The following is an 18,948-nucleotide window of genomic DNA, read 5'->3' on the forward strand; positions in this document are numbered from 1 at the left end:
CAACGCATTCAAAAGTAACGCATTCTAGCTATTCCAGGCGTCATGTTTAATAAGCTGCCCTTTTTTTGATGAACACATACAGAGTTTATAAATGATATCCTTTAATTTCATGTTTTCATATCATTATGACATGATTCGAAATTATGTATTTATTCATGAATTAATTACAAAAGATTTAAAATTTTCATTTTATAGGCTACCTGTCCGCCATAGCCCTTTTCATCTCGCGTACCCCCTTGAAGCAGCTCGCGTACCACAGTTTGGGAATCCCTGCCCTACAGTATCAAGCTGCCACCTCTTGGCGAAAAGTTAATAGTTTTGCATATCAGTAGTAATACATTTCACGTAGCTGTGAATCACGGAAAGGGCGAATGAAGTGGACACTTCTAAATGGAACCCAACCCACTGTACAGTAGCTCAAGGTCTGTGGTTAAAGCAGCCATAATGAAAGCGTTATCATTGTTTGGATACTTCACACACACGTGTTTTTTAATCGCATAGACTACAACTACCAAGCTGGAATCAAAGCACATCGACTCCCCTCTCACACCCTAAACACGCACTTCGAACAAACAAAAAGCGCCTCAGTCTCACGGAATAGCCATAGGCAAAACTGTATCTGACCGGTGTAACGTTAACGTTGGTACTAAATCATCCATCGCAAAGAATGATTTTTGTAGCACGTGCAACAAATATGTGTAGGTACAGCCCTGCCCTGAATACATCTCAACGTGCGCTCTAAAACATCTGGTTTAAATGGAGATGTAGATCATCACGGGATCATAGACAGGTTATCTTTCAGGTAGCCTATATATTTTCCATTAAAAAACCATCACGTAGCGAACGTGTTGTGGCTAACTCACTTAGCTCCTGTTAGTAGCCTAGGTTATGGTCATAAGCAAATGAGATGACAGTCGAAAGATACAATTAGTGCTGTTATCGATTTGCTTGGTAGCCTATAAACGCATTTATGGTTTTCTACAAATACATCAATAATCAAATTGGCCTCCATCACTCAACAATGCTAACGGTAACATTATTTTACCTACGTTCTGCTATTGATAGGATTAACGTGGCCTGCCTACCTGCAGTAAAAAACAAGCATGTCCGATAAACATTCTCAGATTTATTTCGGCTTCAAGAGGAAATGGGAATTACATGTCATGCAGAAATCATCCTACCCTTAGACGTTCTCTGCGGTAAACTACTGTAGCCTACAGTCTTGTCCTTGTAGGAGTGTCTTTCCAACCCACTTTAGATTAACTTCCAACAAAATTACGTCTCACTGCAACGATGCGTCATCTAGTGGACAAACGACTACTTATCGCCAATATTGGAAATGCAGCCATGATGACGATGATGAATATTTATTTTGGCTTTCTTTTAATCCTACTGAATTTGTAATTATGTATCGGCCGTTCTAATACCGATAGTATGTGGGTGCCTGTGTGTGTGTGTGCATGTGTATATGTGTGCACCACCATCTACAGGCCAATGAGTGTAGAGTCACTAAATGTACACATAACTTAATTTTTTAGACCCCCCCATGGATGAAATTCTACGAAACTTGGCATACCCCCAGAGAATGTCAGGTTAATCATACACATACAATTTGGTGCAGTTCTGAACGTCTTTACTGAAGAGAGGGGCGATTAAAGCAGAATAATATTGCATTTTCATTTTTTACCGGGGGGTGCAAATCACAAATGAGTGATTATGGGCTAAGTTGATGTGGGCCCTTGAGACCAACATACCATAAAAATTTCTTCATCCTCGGTGCCACGGTTCAGGTAGTTATTTAGGAAAAACTGCATTTTTTGGGTTTCAGGGGGCCCAGCGCGGAGGGGGAGTGGCCCCCGGGGACCAAACGAAATTTTTCCGTAAAAGTCTAGTGGGGCTACATACCCACCAAATTTCATGTGCCCCGGTGTTTCGGTGCCCCGGGTATCGTTGACCAAAATTTCAGGAAGTAGATGACGGGGAAAAAAAAAAAAAAAAAAACTTTGACAATCCCTATATGACCGCTTCGCTAGCTTCGCTAGCGGCGGTCATAATAAATGTTATATATAGCCTAGATATCTGTAAATAGATGATCAGATGATTTACAGTTCTATATGTAATGTGTCATGTTTCATGTTTTTGTAATGTTTCATACAGTGATGCAGGTCTACTGCAGTGAATAGGCGAAATACAACTTTGATCATTTTTATAGCCTACTACTGTATAGTTAACTTTGGCCTTGGTGCCCTGACATGTGGCTTTTGCCCCAAATATGCCCAACTGAAGGCCAAGTGGCCTTGCCCCCAGAATGGTGAAATTCCAAGCCTGGATGACACAGAACCATTGTTTTTTGTTTTGATCCTTCACCCCCCCCCCCCCCCCCCCCCAAAAAAAAAAAAATTTGAGGTGCTGGATCATTATGACACCCTCTGAATGCATGCCAAGTTTCGTGGAATTCTGTTCATGGGGGACCATACAATAAATTAATATATGTGTATGTTTAGTGACTGTACATACACATGCACACACACACACACATGCACACACACACACACATAAACGCACACACACGCACACATGCATGCACACACACACACATTAACATACACACAAACACACACATGCATAAACACACACACACACACACAGCACACAGGAACGCGTACGCACGCACACAAACACACACAATAGTTTTTCATAGTGTAGTTTTTCCATGGAGAGTTGTGGAATTGCATTCTTGTCTGTGGAACCTCATGCCAATCTCATCTACCCAGGGCATCTACACTGATTATTTATGAAGGAACAACACCCTCCATTCACACTGTGCTTTTACACCCACATCTGATTTGGCTCTCAAATATTGCATGACACAGGATTACTCTAGTCTAGTCTGGTCTGGTTCTAGTCTGGGCAACAACAAAAAAGTTTAGATTTTCATGAAGAAACCCCCCAAAAACTTGATTATGATGGACAATGTCGAGCTGAGCACTGAACAAATTTTAGATTTGCTGTACCATGGAGAGACACTGTAATAGCTTTACGTGAATTGAATGTGTTTAAACCCGTAATGCCAACAAATTGTGTTAGTTCAACTGCGTCAACTGCATTGCAGTGTTTTGCAGCAGATTTGTTCGCATTCTCTCTGGCTGACTGTATATGTGTGGAACTCAGCGTTTGTCTTTGATTAAAAGATTTGTGCCAAATTTGACATCCAAAGTAGTAAGTTAATTTGTAAGTGCAGTCACTTAATAGTCACTGCGTGTTTTGCAGCTGTTTATTTTATGATCAACAGCTCAAAATACACATGAAATCTTTAGCAGAAACAATAAAAATGGCAAATATTTGTATAAAGAGACATGCCAGATGACTTTATTCTGGTTATAGCCACACAAAGGTGTAGAAATCTTGTAAACAAAGGTTTTAAATGCAGTTCTTTACTCAATTCCAAAGAAATATTTGATAATCCACTCCTCTAGGGTCAAACACCATCTCCTCTGTCTTCTCAACATTAACCACCAGGTAGATATCATCACGCCATCCAAAATATCTTCTGAATAATACTATTATTGTCACTATCCTTCTTCATTCACCCAGTGGCAGTATTATCTGGATAATTTAATTATGTAGTTCTTTTGGATTATGATTTCTACTCCTCAGTGTAAAATCTAGAAAGGAGGACTGGAGATTTTGGCATCATATGAGAGTAGGAGTCAGTTAGGGTTTGCCAGGAAGGTCCTTCTCACATTTTGATAACATGCGACCTTGTTTAACTGCACAAGTTTAGAAAGGTTAGGAGCATAGAGACATCCATCAGCGAGCCTTTCAACTAATATGATTATTTTGTCTGTGGATGCATGCGAAGGATGTGTGCATGCATGACCATTTTAAACCAAGGCTTTGAACCGGTTCATGGAACGAAATCGAAAACCAGAAACTTTTGCCATTTTGCTAGGAACAAAAACGAAACCAGAAACTTTATGATTTTTTATGTTCCGGAACAGAAACGATTTTTTTAAACAGTGGTAACCGGTTAATGCCGGTTCTTTTTTTGTTCCTGGGAAGGATTGTGTCTTCAATGAAATGTTGAGGGTCACTTCCTGTCATTCAGTGAATGCATGGAGAGTGCAGACAGACAGAGCTTGCCACTAGCAGGCAATCAAAAACAAATCTCAATGATTTCATTTCACCTGTTATTTCTTTTTACTAGGCCGTGACAAACATTGTTGGAAAAAACTAGCATTAACATTAAGGCTAAAAAAAAAAAGCTTTAATTTATTTGGAAAAACGTAATAGTCCTCATTTTGTCATTTAGACAATGGGAAGGCATCCAAGAATCCAATATTACAGTACCCACCAAAAATATACTGTATATATGACAGCATTTTTTGTTTGACCAGGAAATTATTCAGGCTAAAGGCTATAGGAAGACACTGGTGCAGCTTGTATAAAGCAGAGGCCTAGTGTTTTATTATGTTTGCTGTAGGATAGAGAAAAACACAATATTGTAACTATTAATAGCCAGTTTGAAAGCATACATATATTTTTGTCCGACAGCTGACATGAAATGTTATTAACCAGTTCAGGAACAATATGTGAGAGATGCTAAACGACTGGGAAACTACAACAGCAGTTCTCAGATAACAACTCCGCCTCGGTCTGGAAGGGTCTCAGACAGATCACAAACTACAAACCAAAAGCCCCCCACTCTACAAACAACTTATGACTGACCAATGACCTGAACGAGTTCTACTGCCGCCTTGAAAGACAATGGGATAGGCCTGTTACCATCCCCCTGTGACCCCATCCATCAGCCCCAGACCTCCAGTCCCTCCTCCGCTACCTCAGCAGAGGCCCAGGCATGGTAACCGTGTAACTACTGTTTTTTAACAGTCGATGAAGTTGGGTTAGGAAAAACCATGGTTATACCTTCTGAGGAAAACCATGGTTACCCCTCTGCTGAGAGGGTGATTGGCTACTGTCTGCCATCCCTCCACGACCTGCATGCCTCCACGACCTGCATGCCTCCAGGGCCCTGGGGCGGGCAGGTAGGATTGTGGCTGACCCCTCCCACCCTGGACCCCCTTTTTTGAGCCACTCCACTCCGGCAGGAGGCTGCGGTCCATCAGGACCAAAACCTCGTGACACAAACTTAGGGGCCGTGCACACGACGCCGGTTTTTGTGAAACCGGTGAGGTTTTGTTAACGGTTAGGCCTTGCATGTACACGACGCCGGCAGTTTAGGAGACTGAAAACGATAGCTTTTGAAACCGGCTTCCGAAGTGGGAACTTCTGAAACCGCCGGCTAGACCGTGCCGTGTAGACGTGTGAAGCCGGCATTCCTATGACGACATAGCCAGCCCCACCCCTAACCCAGCCACGGCACTCGACCTGACATGTTGCTTGTCAAAACAAACCGAACCATTTATTTATCATATTAAAATGTTTTTCTTTCCCCTTTCATGATTTATATGCCTATCAGCCTTTAGTGGCTAAGTTAGAAGCACACGTTAGCTTAGCCTAGTTAAACATTAGCTTACTGCATTTTCTCCAGTGGTGCTCAGACCTAATGCAATGCGTAGGCTAAGCATTTGAAATTTCACATAGCAGTCACATACCTTGAAAATGAACTTTATTAGTTTAACAGTTGAATTGAAAACCGAATTGTCTGTAGTCTCCTTATTTAATGCGACTGCTTAACCAGAGCACTTATTAGATATTCTCTGGCTTAACAAACTGTTTCAACCATAGATATATACACTAGATGTCGCCTTGACTACTGCTGTTCATTGGAACGAATGCGTCAATCGAGACGCCATCTTGCTTCAGTGATCCACTCCTCTATAATGCATTAGCGTCAATCTGGGCAAAGATCTAGCGAAAATAAAATCACCATAAATCGTCAAAATCTCAAGAAATTATCTAGTTTTTTGGGTTGTTCCAACTGACAGGCATGTATTTATGGTTGAGTCTAGAGAAAACTAAGCTTAAGACGATAATAAAGATACATTTTACCCGTCTAGCCCCATAGACTCCCATTCATTGTGCACTAGCTAGCGGCGGCCCCTAGAGGAACAATGAGTAAACTGCAACCAGGTTCGATACAATGAAAGTAAACAGGCTCTTCGTAGACAGGCTCTGGTTGAGGCCACATACCCCTCGTCTCGTTTACTCATGTAAGTTGTAATCTCACCAGAAGTTGCTGTAGATCTGTAGAACATTTACCTCTGCTACTACATAGGCTACGCCAGTCGTTACTTTTATAATCATGGGTCAGTGCCATGGGCAAACGAGATGTAGCTGAATTCATAAATGACAAAGCCATGAGAAAGGTGATTTTCTTACGTTTCAACAACAAAGAAGCCGATTTGCCATCATTGTGAGAAGTTCCCAAATTTGTCGCTAATCGCTAAAAAGGTTTTCTATCGCTGGGGATGGCCAAACGTCGCTAAATAGGTAACGCTGACAATACAGGAGAACTAGTTAAGCGCTTCAGAACCCTGTACCAAGATGGCGGCGGTGTTGACGCATGCTGAGAAGCAGAAGGCGACATCTATCTATGTGTTTCAACAATGTTTTCTTCTACGCGATTCACGCGAAAATATCGTGAAGCTTCTGCACAGCGGCGCCATCGACTGGTCTGGCATATGCACTACAGCACATTTAGCCGGTTACACCTCTGTGTGTACACTCGAGGTTTTTCCTTGCCGGAGTCGTTAAATAGTCTAGTGCAGTGTTTTTCAACCACTGTGTAGTGTGCCGTGAGAGATCATCAGGTGTGCCGCAGAAAATTACCCAAATGTCACTCACTCAGGGGCGTAGATTTGCGTGGGGACCGAAGGACGTGTCCACACCAATGTCAGATTACGACTGAAATGTCCCCACCAATATTCAGGTTGAAGTGGGGGGGGGAAGCGCTCACATGCGCTACAAAGAGTTAAATACTTTCTCACTTTGCTGCGGATCATCTCGTACAGATCGTGTAATGTGCAGTAGCCTATAAGGGTAAATCGCGCTGATTTGAAGTTACCTATAATAACTACAGTGAGCCGCAGGAGACGCTGCGCTTCAGCTTCACTTCACTACAAGGCATATGAAGTGCGTCCAAATTCATCCATTCTTCTCTGTTGAACTCCTCGAGTAGGCTACTCATCACACATGTGTCACATGAAAGAGCCTTTTCTCAGCTTTTAAACGGTGCTATAGCCACTATTTGCTGTGATAAACAGTTCGCGAGAAAAATTCACTTCAAGAGATTTAATAATTATTCTCTGTGCCCATCTCCACATCCATTCGTCTCGGTGGAATATCGTAGGCCTACACACTCTTCACGCAACACATGACAACCCATATATCAGAATAAACAGCAGACCTACCGAACACAAAGGTGTAAAGCATTCCCGTGTATAGTTAGCTGTTCCAGAGTAATCCGGTTTTGAAATAAATTGTAGAAAAATTCAACATGGTCTTTCGGCTTTAAGCATTTCTTAAAACTGAGCTGTGCTTACATTGCCTAGATATCTGTAAATAGGCCTATTAGAGAATATACAGGCAGCTTATGGTTAAGAGTTGTCAATGTAGCCTTAATGATTCTTTTCACAAAATGCTAAGCATGCATGTATTTAAGTTTCTTAAAACTGAGCTGTGCTTAAATGGGTCAATGCATGATTTCATAACAGACCAAATAGAAAATAAATGTTAAATATAGCCTACATATGTATACATATTAAAATCAGATTATGTGCTACACAGTATAGATCAAGTTGGACAGTAGCACATTTTAATCATGGGTAGTTGGACAGTAGCACATTTTAATCATTTTATATATCTATAGTGGCTGGTGAAAGAGTTCCTTTTTTTTTTCCGGGGGAATTAGTGGGTAGTGTCCCCACCAAAGCTCAGACCAAACCTACGCCCTTGCACTCACTGGTCCAGAAAAGCAACTGTTGCATCAAAGAATTTATAACCACATGCTCTCATTGATTGTATGATTGCACTATTTGTGGTATGCAGGCATTGTACAACGGGGGCCCCATATCCAGAATTCACAGAATCATCACATATCCAGTTCAAAACAACAATTAAATTAGATATAGTCACCTACAAATGACAGAGGGCGCTTGTTTTATTGAGCAGGTCTTGCATAGAAGCCATAATAAGGCCATCTGTGTATTATTTGAAATTTTAGGCTATGGTATGTTTATTTTTTCTTCACACAGGATGTTAGTGTGCCGTGGGACATTTTAAGTGTCAAAAGTGTGCCGTGGCACAAAAAAGGTTGAAAAACACTGGTCTAGTGGACAGAAAGGTGAACCTGGAAATGTTGAGTACACCAAAGTTTTATGATGGAAATATATAGTGTGGGTTCCCAGCATGCAGAAACTGCCGGATGCTAATTTGCATATGTTGGGCAATTTGTGTAATTTAGCTAATTAGCATAAATTAGCATAATCACCTATATTGATCATATTATAACAGCTGCTTGGCCAAAATGGACCATGTTAGTATGTTTTTAGGGGTTACTGGAGATGCTGAGTCCATATCTGACATTTTCAAGATTCAAAATCACTATTTAAAGGTGCGATTTGTAGGATTGTTACCGAACGTTCTGTAGGCCAAAATCAAAACACTGGTGAACGTTTTCAAGACTACCAGACGCAAGCCTCTTCTGGGTTGCCAGATGTAATGAAGACTTAGCTAACGTTAGTTGACCTGCATCTGCTTTAACGTTTTTCCAACCATGACCCAGCTACACATTACGGAAACAGTGAAAACAAAAAATACCTCTCTAACCAACGTAACATATTTAGCTGAAGTTAGCGATGCAGATGAAGTTTAGCCTAGGCTACCTGTTGTGGAGAAATATTGCCAGCTCTGCGTCAGACTTGATATTCTTCATTTGACGAAGACGTCACCATCTCAGGAAGCTCCTCCGATGTCCACTTAATTTGTTTCTTGTTTTAATTTTGGAAATTTTCCTGCCTCTCGTAGGCGTTCATGACTACAACTGACAGCTGTTGACAGTTGGCCTTTGCTAATTTGGCAACCCAAATAGGAGGACTCGCTAGCCCATTATTAATACGCTATTCTAGAATTTTTTTTCATGGGTTTTACGGGGTTTTACGGGTTAGAATAATGTTGTCAAATAAGCCATTACTTCAATTCATCGTGTTTCCTTACTCTCTGACAACATATGGTGATCATTTTTGGAATGGTTACAGTTTATTTTCCATTATTTCCTACATACTGGACCTTTAAACTTGGTTTGGTCACGTTTTTACTCTCATTAAGCTGATTTTGCTGAGTTTTTGGGGGCGATTTAGATGGATTTTTGGAGGATAAAAATGTTCAGTGTTTAGGAATAATTTGGATTCTCAAGTTATTTCTGAATTCCACAATCATTTTGGAAATAGCTATTCACTGGCCCTCTGCTGTGACTCACAATTGAGTAACAAAGGGAAGAACTAGCCTCTACTACTCCTCACTGTCCTCATCCGTTGTCCTGTTGCCATCTTCTCTAGACTCTTCATCCCTGTCCTTCTGCTGTTTTTGCTGTGTAAATATATTGTAACATCACTGCCTTTGCAGAAACAATAATTAGTACAGGCCAGGCCTGCAGCTGCACAGCTGCACTTTCCAGATACATGTATACACAGTTTTAACCCAGCTTTGCAGTTACAGCTGATAACATCTAACGAATCAGGAGGAGCAACAGGACAGGACAGAATCAAGGGTGGGCAAGTTCCTCTTCTTTCTTCATACCTGTCTTCTAACTCCCTCGAAACACGGTTATATCCACAGCCGGTGAATCAGGACGGTCTGCTGCTTTCCAAAGCAGCACCTGTAGATGGGCTTTCCATGGAGGAGTAAGACCTCACCGCCAGGGATGAATTACTGCACGGGCCTACCGGGCCAGGCCTAGGGGCCCAAGGGTTCAGGGGACCCTGAAGCCCAAGCCTTAGCATGACATCATTGCCTCAATATCAACACATCAGGATGTAGGCTATGAATCTGATTGAATTTAGTATTGGCCATCCCCAAAATGCACCAGAATACAGGAAATCACATCAAACAAATTAAAACATTTCTGAGGAAGGACCCCCAAACCCCCTTCCACATATGCGACAATTAATGGGGGGCCCTTAATACATCTGGGCCCAGGGGCCCGAAAGTTCATAATCCGTCCATGCTCACCGCTAGGTGGAGGCCCAAGCAAAAGGATCCGAAGAGAACCCTTGTAAAACGGTACTGAAAAGCTTACAGAGGCCTTCAGACCTTGAGCCCCTGCCCCCGCCGGACAGCTTTAGGCTGGAGTTGGCGGTGGCCCTGGCTGCGGAGCAGAGCAGAGGTGGAGCGGCAAGGAGGTGGTGCCTTAGGACGGACGGTTGGCGGAGCCTGTGGGTCATTCCGTGTGAAATCACCCAATTTCAGCACAATTTGGCAGGTGACCTTCTCCGAAAAAATCTGAAAAAAATTACAGGTGTTTGAAGACCAAATCCATGCATAGATCTTAAATAGTATATCTGGATAACTAATCGTTGCAAAACTACAGCCCTTTGAAACTTCAAGTCATTTTAAGCATTGTGGTGAACAATCCTTTTTGTTCAACTTCCAGCATTATTGGCTCTTTTGGTATTTCACACACATTAGTGAAACTATGTGGATAGATGTACATTTTCCTGTTGAATTAAAAAATCCAATCGGATCAGACGTATCTTGTGTACTTTCCCCTCTGCAAAGCTCTGAAAATGGCTATTAATTCATAATGTGAAAAGACATCATCACTTTTGAGGGCTTCTCATTCAGAAGGTATGTGACACAAATTCATCAGATTTTTTTCCTACACATATATGTATTATAAGGTCCTGTCCATGCATTAACTTTGGTTGTTATCATTTTCATATTTTCAGAGCATTTTTTTAAAATTGGGCCTGATTTTCAAAAAGCCTGTTTTCATCTTCTCATTTCACCACGTGGACAGTTAACAGGATTTTTTTAAATTTACCATATATCATTCTGTATGTGAGGATCATCTGCCCAAAATTTGGGCTTGTTGCTGAGTTTCTTCATTGAGATAAGATTTTTTTTAAATATTGTCTATAAATCCACTGAATTTGTGCTGGATCTGCAGTACCACTTTGCACCACATGTGGTGCTCTTTTAATACAATGGAAGTCAATGGAAGAGTAAGAGAGTCACTTGTTTGCTGCACATATCCAATCTAAACACACAGTTTATGGTTCATAGTTGAATTGGTCCAAATAATTATTGCAACATGAACAACATACTACTCATACATAAATCTTATCTAGAGAAAATAAACTGATCAAGTAAATTATACACACATAAGACTGACTGGTCATCATACATGCCGGTAGAGGATTTAGCATAATTACCATCTTTGTAATGAGTTTTCTACACCAGCTTTAACCTATCAGTGCCTATGTGAGTACTTTAATAATTACTAGCCAACTGGTTAGGCAAAGTCTATATCCATCGTCATATGCATGGGATGCAGTCCTCTGTGATACATAGACAAAGAGCATCAAGATGGAGATCAGTGCTTCGTCTCCATGTGATTTGGGAAAGAAGTTGGAAAATGAATGTCATAAAGGAACATATTCAAGAAACAATGGGTTTCTAAAATTCAGTTCATCAAGGTATTTCACTTGATGAAGATGACCATGTGTGTTTTCATCACAAGTATTCATAACAAGGTTTGAGGACTCGTGGATCCAAGAGGCATTTGTAAAAAGATGATAAATCGTTAATATTGATTTTTATGCATCTGACAATGTACTGAATTTTAGAAACCCCTTTTTGCTTGAACCATATGAACCATAAACTGTGTGTTTAGATTGGATATGTGCAGCAAACAAGTGACTCTCTTACTCTTCCATTGACTTCCATTGTATTAAAAGAGCACCACATGTGGTACAAAGTGGTACTGCAGATAAAGTACAAATTCAGTGGATTTATAGACAATATTTGTAAAAAATCTTATCTCAATGAAGAAACTCAGCAACAAGCCCAAATTTTGGGCAGATGATCCTCACATACAGAATGATATATGGTAAAATTAAAAAAAATCCTGTTAACTGTCCACGTGGTGAAATGAGAAGATGAAAACGGGCTTTTTGAAAATCAAGCCCAATTTAATAAAAATGCTCTGACAATGTGATAATGTTAACAACCAAAGTTAATGCATGGACATGACCTTATAATCCATACATGAGTGGGAAAAAAATCTGATGAATTTGTGTCACATACTTTTTGAATGAGAAGCCCTCAAAGGTGGTGATGTTTTTTCACATAATGAATTTATAGCCATTTTCAGAGCTTTGCAGAGGGGGAATTACACAAGATACACCTGATTTGATTGGATTGTTAAATTCAACAGGAAAATGTACTTCTATTCACATAGTTTCACTAATGTGTGTGAAATACCAAAAGAGCCAATAATGTTGGAAGTTGAACAAAAAGGATTGTTCACCACGATGCTTACAATTACTTGAAACTCCAAAGGGCTGTAGTTTTGGAACCATTAGTGATACAGATATACTATTTAAGTTTTATGCATAGGTTTGGTCTACAAACACCTGTGAGTTTTTTCAGATTTTTTGGGAGAGGGTGACCTGCCAGCCACTGGGTGATTTGACACGGAATGACCCCTGTTAGAGTCGGCCTGTTCGCCGGTGCTCTTTAGAAAAATAAGGGAGAAAAAAAGTTTGTTGTATGAAATTCAATGGCACGAGCCAGAGAGAAGGTCTAGGCCTTGGCGCGATCGTGGCGGTGTGGAGCGGCCGGAACAGAAAGAGCACAGCTCTGCGACAAGGCAGCAGAGGAGGGACGCCAACGTCGGTAGCTGTAGCCTGATTGTGCAGCGTGGTCCGGCTGCGATGGAACTGGAGTCTGCTGCCCCGACTGGCGAGACGACTGAGTGGAGCATCGGAGGTGCAGTGCCAGTTACGGTGCTCAGCGTTGGGGAGTCTGTGGCAGTGGAGGCTAGGCACCGCCAGGTGTTGGAGGAACGTTGCGGTGGTGCACACTGCGAAAGTGCGACCTGAGGGCGTTCTCTGAAGGGAGCTGGGGACGAGAGGCGACAGACCAGGTGACTGCTAGCACGGCCCGCATTGGGCCGCTGGTGGTTGTGGTTCCCCAGGGTGAGTAGGGCTCTTGCGGTGTGTGCACCCCACCTGCTGTGTGGAAGTGCCAGAGACTAATTGCTGTACTGAATGTGGGAACGCCCGCGCCGAGGATGGCAATGGCTTGCTGGGGGAGCTGTGCAACGCCAGCGTGCTGGACTGTGCTTGAGATTCCCATGATGTTTCGCGCTGGGGATTCTGGGAGAACTGAATGATCATCTCAATACCAATGTTTCCCAAAAGGCTTGTCCCAAGGAGAACAGTATTACCTTAAGCCAGAGAATATCTAATAAGTGCTCTGGTTAAGCCGTCGCATGAAATAAGGAGACTACAGACAATTCGGTTTTCAATTCAACTGTTAAACTAATAAAGTTCATTTTCAAGGTATGTGACTGCTATGTAAAATAGTGTGTGCTTCTAACTTAGCCACTAAAGGCTGATAGGCTACATTGTGCACATAAATCATGACAGGGGAAAGAAAAACATTTTAATATGATAAATAAATGGTTTGGTTTGTTTTGACAAGCAACATGTCAGGTCGAGTGCTGTGGCTGAGTTGAGAGGTGGGGCTATGTCGTCAAAGTTGCCGGCTTCGCACCTACAGGCGTCTACACGGCGAAAGTTAGCCGGCGGTTTCAAAAGTTCCCACTTCGGAAGCCGGTTTCAAAAGCTATCGTTTTCAGTCTCCTAAACTGCCGGCGTCGTGTACATGCAAGGCCTAACCGTTAACAAAACCTCACCGGTTTCACAAAAACCGGCGTCGTGTGCAGGGGCGATTCTAGACCTAGAGCTTTGCTGGGGCACAGGCCCCCAACTCCCAATACATTAAAAAAAAAATAATAATAACTGTGCGCGCAATATGAATAAATGGCTAGCCTGATTTGGACCATCACATATCTCCCCTAGGTCACAGACATCCATACTCTCCTCCATACTCTGAATAGTTTTACGCCTAGCCCCCATCATGTCCTCATCCGTTTCTTGCCTGTCTCTCCTCCTCCTCCTCCTCCTGCCTGGTATTGGACTGCCCAGCCTGTGCTCTTTCTCCCCTCTCTTCTCCCTCTCTTCAACCTTCTCCTCCTCCTCCTCCTCCAGCACTCTCTCCCTCAATTGTTGTATCAGCCACTATCCAGCAACATCCAAACACATAGGCATAAGTAGGCCTATACTCACATGCATTAATTTGTGACAACCAGTGTACAAAACCCGGCCCTGGCCAGATGGAGATACTAGCCCGAATAGGCAGACATGCTGTCTCCCTCGGCCCATGTTATCACTGATGTTCCTCGGATGTTCCTAAACATCAGGCTGTATGACCTTCCTGCTGGTACACAGGCCTAAGGCACAGTTATGTACAATAATATGAACCTCTCCCTGTTGTATACTACACACAGAAGTAACATATGAACACATCAGAATACAGTAAGAATACCCCAGAATTCTACAATAGGCTTTCCTACTAACACAAGGGAAGCTTATTTTTAGTCAAAAGTGAGATATACTTCCCTCCCAGGCAAGGGTCCTATATACATCCTGGCAATACTGCAGTTCTTTGTAGCTTAAATAGCCTACTAAAGCCTTCATACTGACTTTTGGTGATAATTTGCAAATGTAGCCTATAATAATCTACACAGATGGCTATTCTGATTCTGTGTATTATTATAGGCTATTGCAAATGCAGCAAACTTATTTAAGTTTGCCATTAAACCATTGATCAAATCACAGCACTGGCTATTACCAGCATAAATGTTAATGTTACCGTTAATGTGGGCAAAATTATCATACCTCCCTCATCCTCCTCACTGTTCCTCTCCCTCTGTTCAGGAAGAATTTTCTGATGTCCATGTCTGAATAGTCAGGAGGCTGTGTTTAGTTTTACAGTAGGACAGCTTCACAAACAGTATAGGCTACTTTTACAGGAGTCTCTACAGTATACGTATAAATCCTTATTAATTGTCCGCATGTGTGCATGCAGCCTACGCATGGTGTGAGTGTGTGTGTGAGGGAGAGAGCACAAGCTGGTAAACTGTTGCTAAATTTAGGCTACAATGACGCTAAGCATTGAAAAACAGATGCTAGTTATGTTATGTTACCCTGACACTCTCTAACAGCGATCAACTTTTTTTCTGTCAAACAAGTTGTGAATTTGTTGTAACATTAAACAGGGGACGACTTACTCTATGCTCAACGTGATTCCACAATCCACAGTGTATGTGTGTGCAGTACAACGAAATACTCGGAAGAATCATGTGAACGATTTTCATTGGTTGTTGCGTTCAATCTTAGCCAGCTACAGAGGTGCTATTTCCTGATTGGCTATTATGGCCCCTTTCTTTATTCCTTGTTTTTTTTTTAATTATTGGCTGGTAAGTGACAGACTCGAGCCATGATTAAAGCAGGCACGGAGATGCGCTCATGAATGCCGTTTCCAGCTAGAGCCGCGCTAGAATTTTACTGGGGCACTGGAGACTTTTACTAAGGCACGTGCCCCAGTGATTAAGGTCTAGTGACGCCCCTGGTCGTGTGTACAGTTACCTTGACCCCCACTGACACCATACAGTCACGCTGCATTACAACATATCTCTTATTAGTGTTGTCCTGTCTCGTCCTAACATGTTGTACATTTATTGTTATTATTGCAAATTCCTTGTATGTGGAAACATACTTGGCAATAAACCTGATTGTGATTCTGATGACATCTGTTCTGCCTCATCTTGGGCACACTTTCCATTAAGGTTTGCGAAACTGCATTCTTGGCAGCAGGCTCTTGTGTCAATCTCATCCATCTTGGAAGCTCTTGTGTTTGTTAGTGACCTGCAGAACTCTCTGAATCCACATGTCTAGCCTGACATACTGCCGTTGCACATGTTTCATTGTAGAGTAACTTGTGGCCTACCTTTAATGCACAAAGTTCAGTTGCAATAGGTTTCCAAATCATTTCTGGAAAAAAGTTTTCCTGTGGATGCTTCTGCACATTTAGCTTCATAAGCAAGCAGTGTCAAACTGGATTGCCTAGTAGGCAGAGTTGGGGAAACATGGAGATGCACGTATGCAGAACAGAATCCTGCTTGACTCCTGAGCTGTCATTCCTGCACAAGGGGGTTTTCAGGACCCTGGCCACAGACCTTATCAACCAATCTGATAGCACTCAAGGATGGCTTGAATAAGCTCTGTGCAATGTTGGTGGGACAGAGAGTTCCCTATTGGACTGCAGGTATATGCTACTCTCAGCATGAGTGCTGCAAAACTGAAGAACAGGCAAAGATTTAAGAGAAGAACAAGAAAGCTCTGTTCTGGTTCCTTTCCAAACAGTTTAATATATTGTTAAAAAAACAGTCTCTTGTTTGGAGTGAGTAAATGAGTAAAAATGGATTATAATTTTAAATACATTCATGCTTGTGTATGATCACATGACTGTTTAAATTTCTCTTTTAGATGAGCCATTGATTAAACAACCACAAAAGTTATCCAGCAGTCCAGTGGCATGAAGGGCAGGGGCAAAAAAACACAAAAGGGCACCCATGTCACAACAAGGGGTCCCAACCTCATGCCAAAGGACATGATGTATCAAGCATGAACTCATGGGCACAGAAATGAAGAGGACCCACCTCAGAAAGTTGGTAACTAAAATTATTATTATTTCTGGTGGGTTTTGTGGAAAGGAATGGATAGATTGAGATACAAATATGACATCAACATTTATAAATAGCGGTAACGTCATAAACCAGTTCTGGCAGATGCAGGGCGGTGCCAGTCAGTTTAAACAGCAAACCAGTAAGAACAACTATTGTCAAGGCATTAGGCAGGCTACTTTACCCCAGAATACAAAAATAAACTTAGACAAAAAAAGACAAAAGTTTGTTGTACTGTTTTCATAGAGAGCCTCAATGAAAAAATCAGTGGATTCACCTGTTGTCAGTTCAGTTTGTTCAATTCATTGCTCTACAAACACAGCCTAGGCCTATTGTTTTAAGCTAAATCATCCATGAAGTACGGAAAATGTAAGCTAGTTTGAATATTTGCACTGAAAGCACTTATGGAATAGTTAAAGTACCAATTGAAAATAAAAATAAGGACAGTGCAGATGAGAAAACATCAAAATGTCAGGTTCGATATTACACAGAGCCGGCACTTCAGACTATTCAGTAGCCTAAACTAATTATGTTCACACCTCATGCCACAAACAAAAATATCTCATTTTAAATTATTAATATTATTTATGTCTATGTGTCATATGACATGGGATGGTTTATCCAGTTATATGCAGATATATATTTTTTTCCATCTTTAAGTCAATTAATGCTCAGGTTCAAAATTCAACTGGCATCTATGAAGTCCACAATGTCACCTGACATATGGTGCATTGGCCTACACCTTGCAGTTTTAACACCTGTGCAAACTTCTACCAAGATTACGCTCACTAACCCTTTGCGGTCAAACAACTGACGCTTTTGCCTGCGACATTGTGAAGTGACACGCCATGCACACATGAATCAGTGAATCAATACTGGTACATTATACCACATCTGAAACTTAACATATTTTATTGAAAAAACAAACTTGGCACGAGGGCACTGACAGACACGCATGCAACAAGTGATGGGCAGTAGCTTATAATAACTAGGCTACTTGTAGCGAAGCTACTAGCTTACTGTAACTACAATTCTCAGTAGCTTGGTTTTAACATAAGTATTTTTTCTGAAGCAGATATAGCTTAGCTGTCTTACCATGTAGTGCATAGCTTCTACAGAAGCTACATTTTCCAGAGCATTTGTGGAACCCAGAGTAGAGCTTCCTTCTGGCGTATGCAAGTTCAGTTCTATTCAATGAATCTGAGGCTATTGATACCAAAATACACACACACACGTGCCACGTGAGTTTCGCTTGTGAGTGTGTGTGTGTGGGGGTGATGGTGTGTGTGTGTGCGTGTGTGTGTCTGCTTGCCTGCATGTGTGTGTGTGATTTATGTGCCTGTGCGTGTGTCTGTGTGTTCGCTTGCGAGTGGGTGTGTGGGGCTATTGGTGTGTGCGTGTAGTGTACCTGCTTGCCTGCATGTGTGTGTTTTTTTATGTGTATGTGTGTGCGTGTGGGTGTGTTTGTGCATGCGTGCGTGCGTGTACGTGTTTGTGTGTGTGTGTGCATGGTGTGCGTGTGCGGACCTGTGTGTGTGTGTGCGTGTGAGTCAGTGAAACGATGTAATATGGTTTGATAAATGTGTGTGCGTGTACGTGTGTGCGTGTGAGTCTGTGAAACTGTGTAACGTAATAGGGTTTGATAGATTGGAAAGCCCTAACTTTTAATTTACAGTGTATATGTGTGCTTCTCTGTGTGTGTGTTTTCGCTTGTGAATGTGTGTGTGGGGGTGATGGTGTGTGTGTGCGTGTGTGTGTCTGCTTGTCTGCATGTGTGTGTGTGATTTATGTGCCTGTGCGTGCGTGTGGGTGTGTTTGTGCGTGCGTGTACGTGTTTGTGTGTGTGTGTGTGCATGGCGTGCGTGTTTGGACCTGCGTGTGTGTGTGCGTGTGAGTCAGTGAAATGTTGTAATATGGTTTGATAAATGTGTGTGCGTGTACGTGTGTGCGTGTGAGTCTGTGAAACTGTGTAACGTAATAGGGTTTGATAGATTGGAAAGCCCTAACTTTTAATTTACAGTGTATATGTGTGCTGCTCTGTGTGTGTGTTTTTGCTTGTGAATGTGTGTGTGGGGGTGATGGTGTTTGTGTGTGTGCGTGTGTCCGCTTGTCTGCATGTGTGTGTGTGATTTATGTGCCTGTGGGTGTGTGGGGTTATTGGTGTGTGTGTGTGC

The sequence above is a fragment of the Alosa pseudoharengus genome, unplaced genomic scaffold (assembly GCF_046254945.1).
Source record: "Alosa pseudoharengus isolate Yale_2024_CS ecotype anadromous, Long Island Sound unplaced genomic scaffold, YU_APseudo_1.1 YU_APseudo_1.1_scf_21, whole genome shotgun sequence".
Taxonomy (NCBI): Eukaryota; Metazoa; Chordata; class Actinopteri; order Clupeiformes; family Clupeidae; genus Alosa; species Alosa pseudoharengus.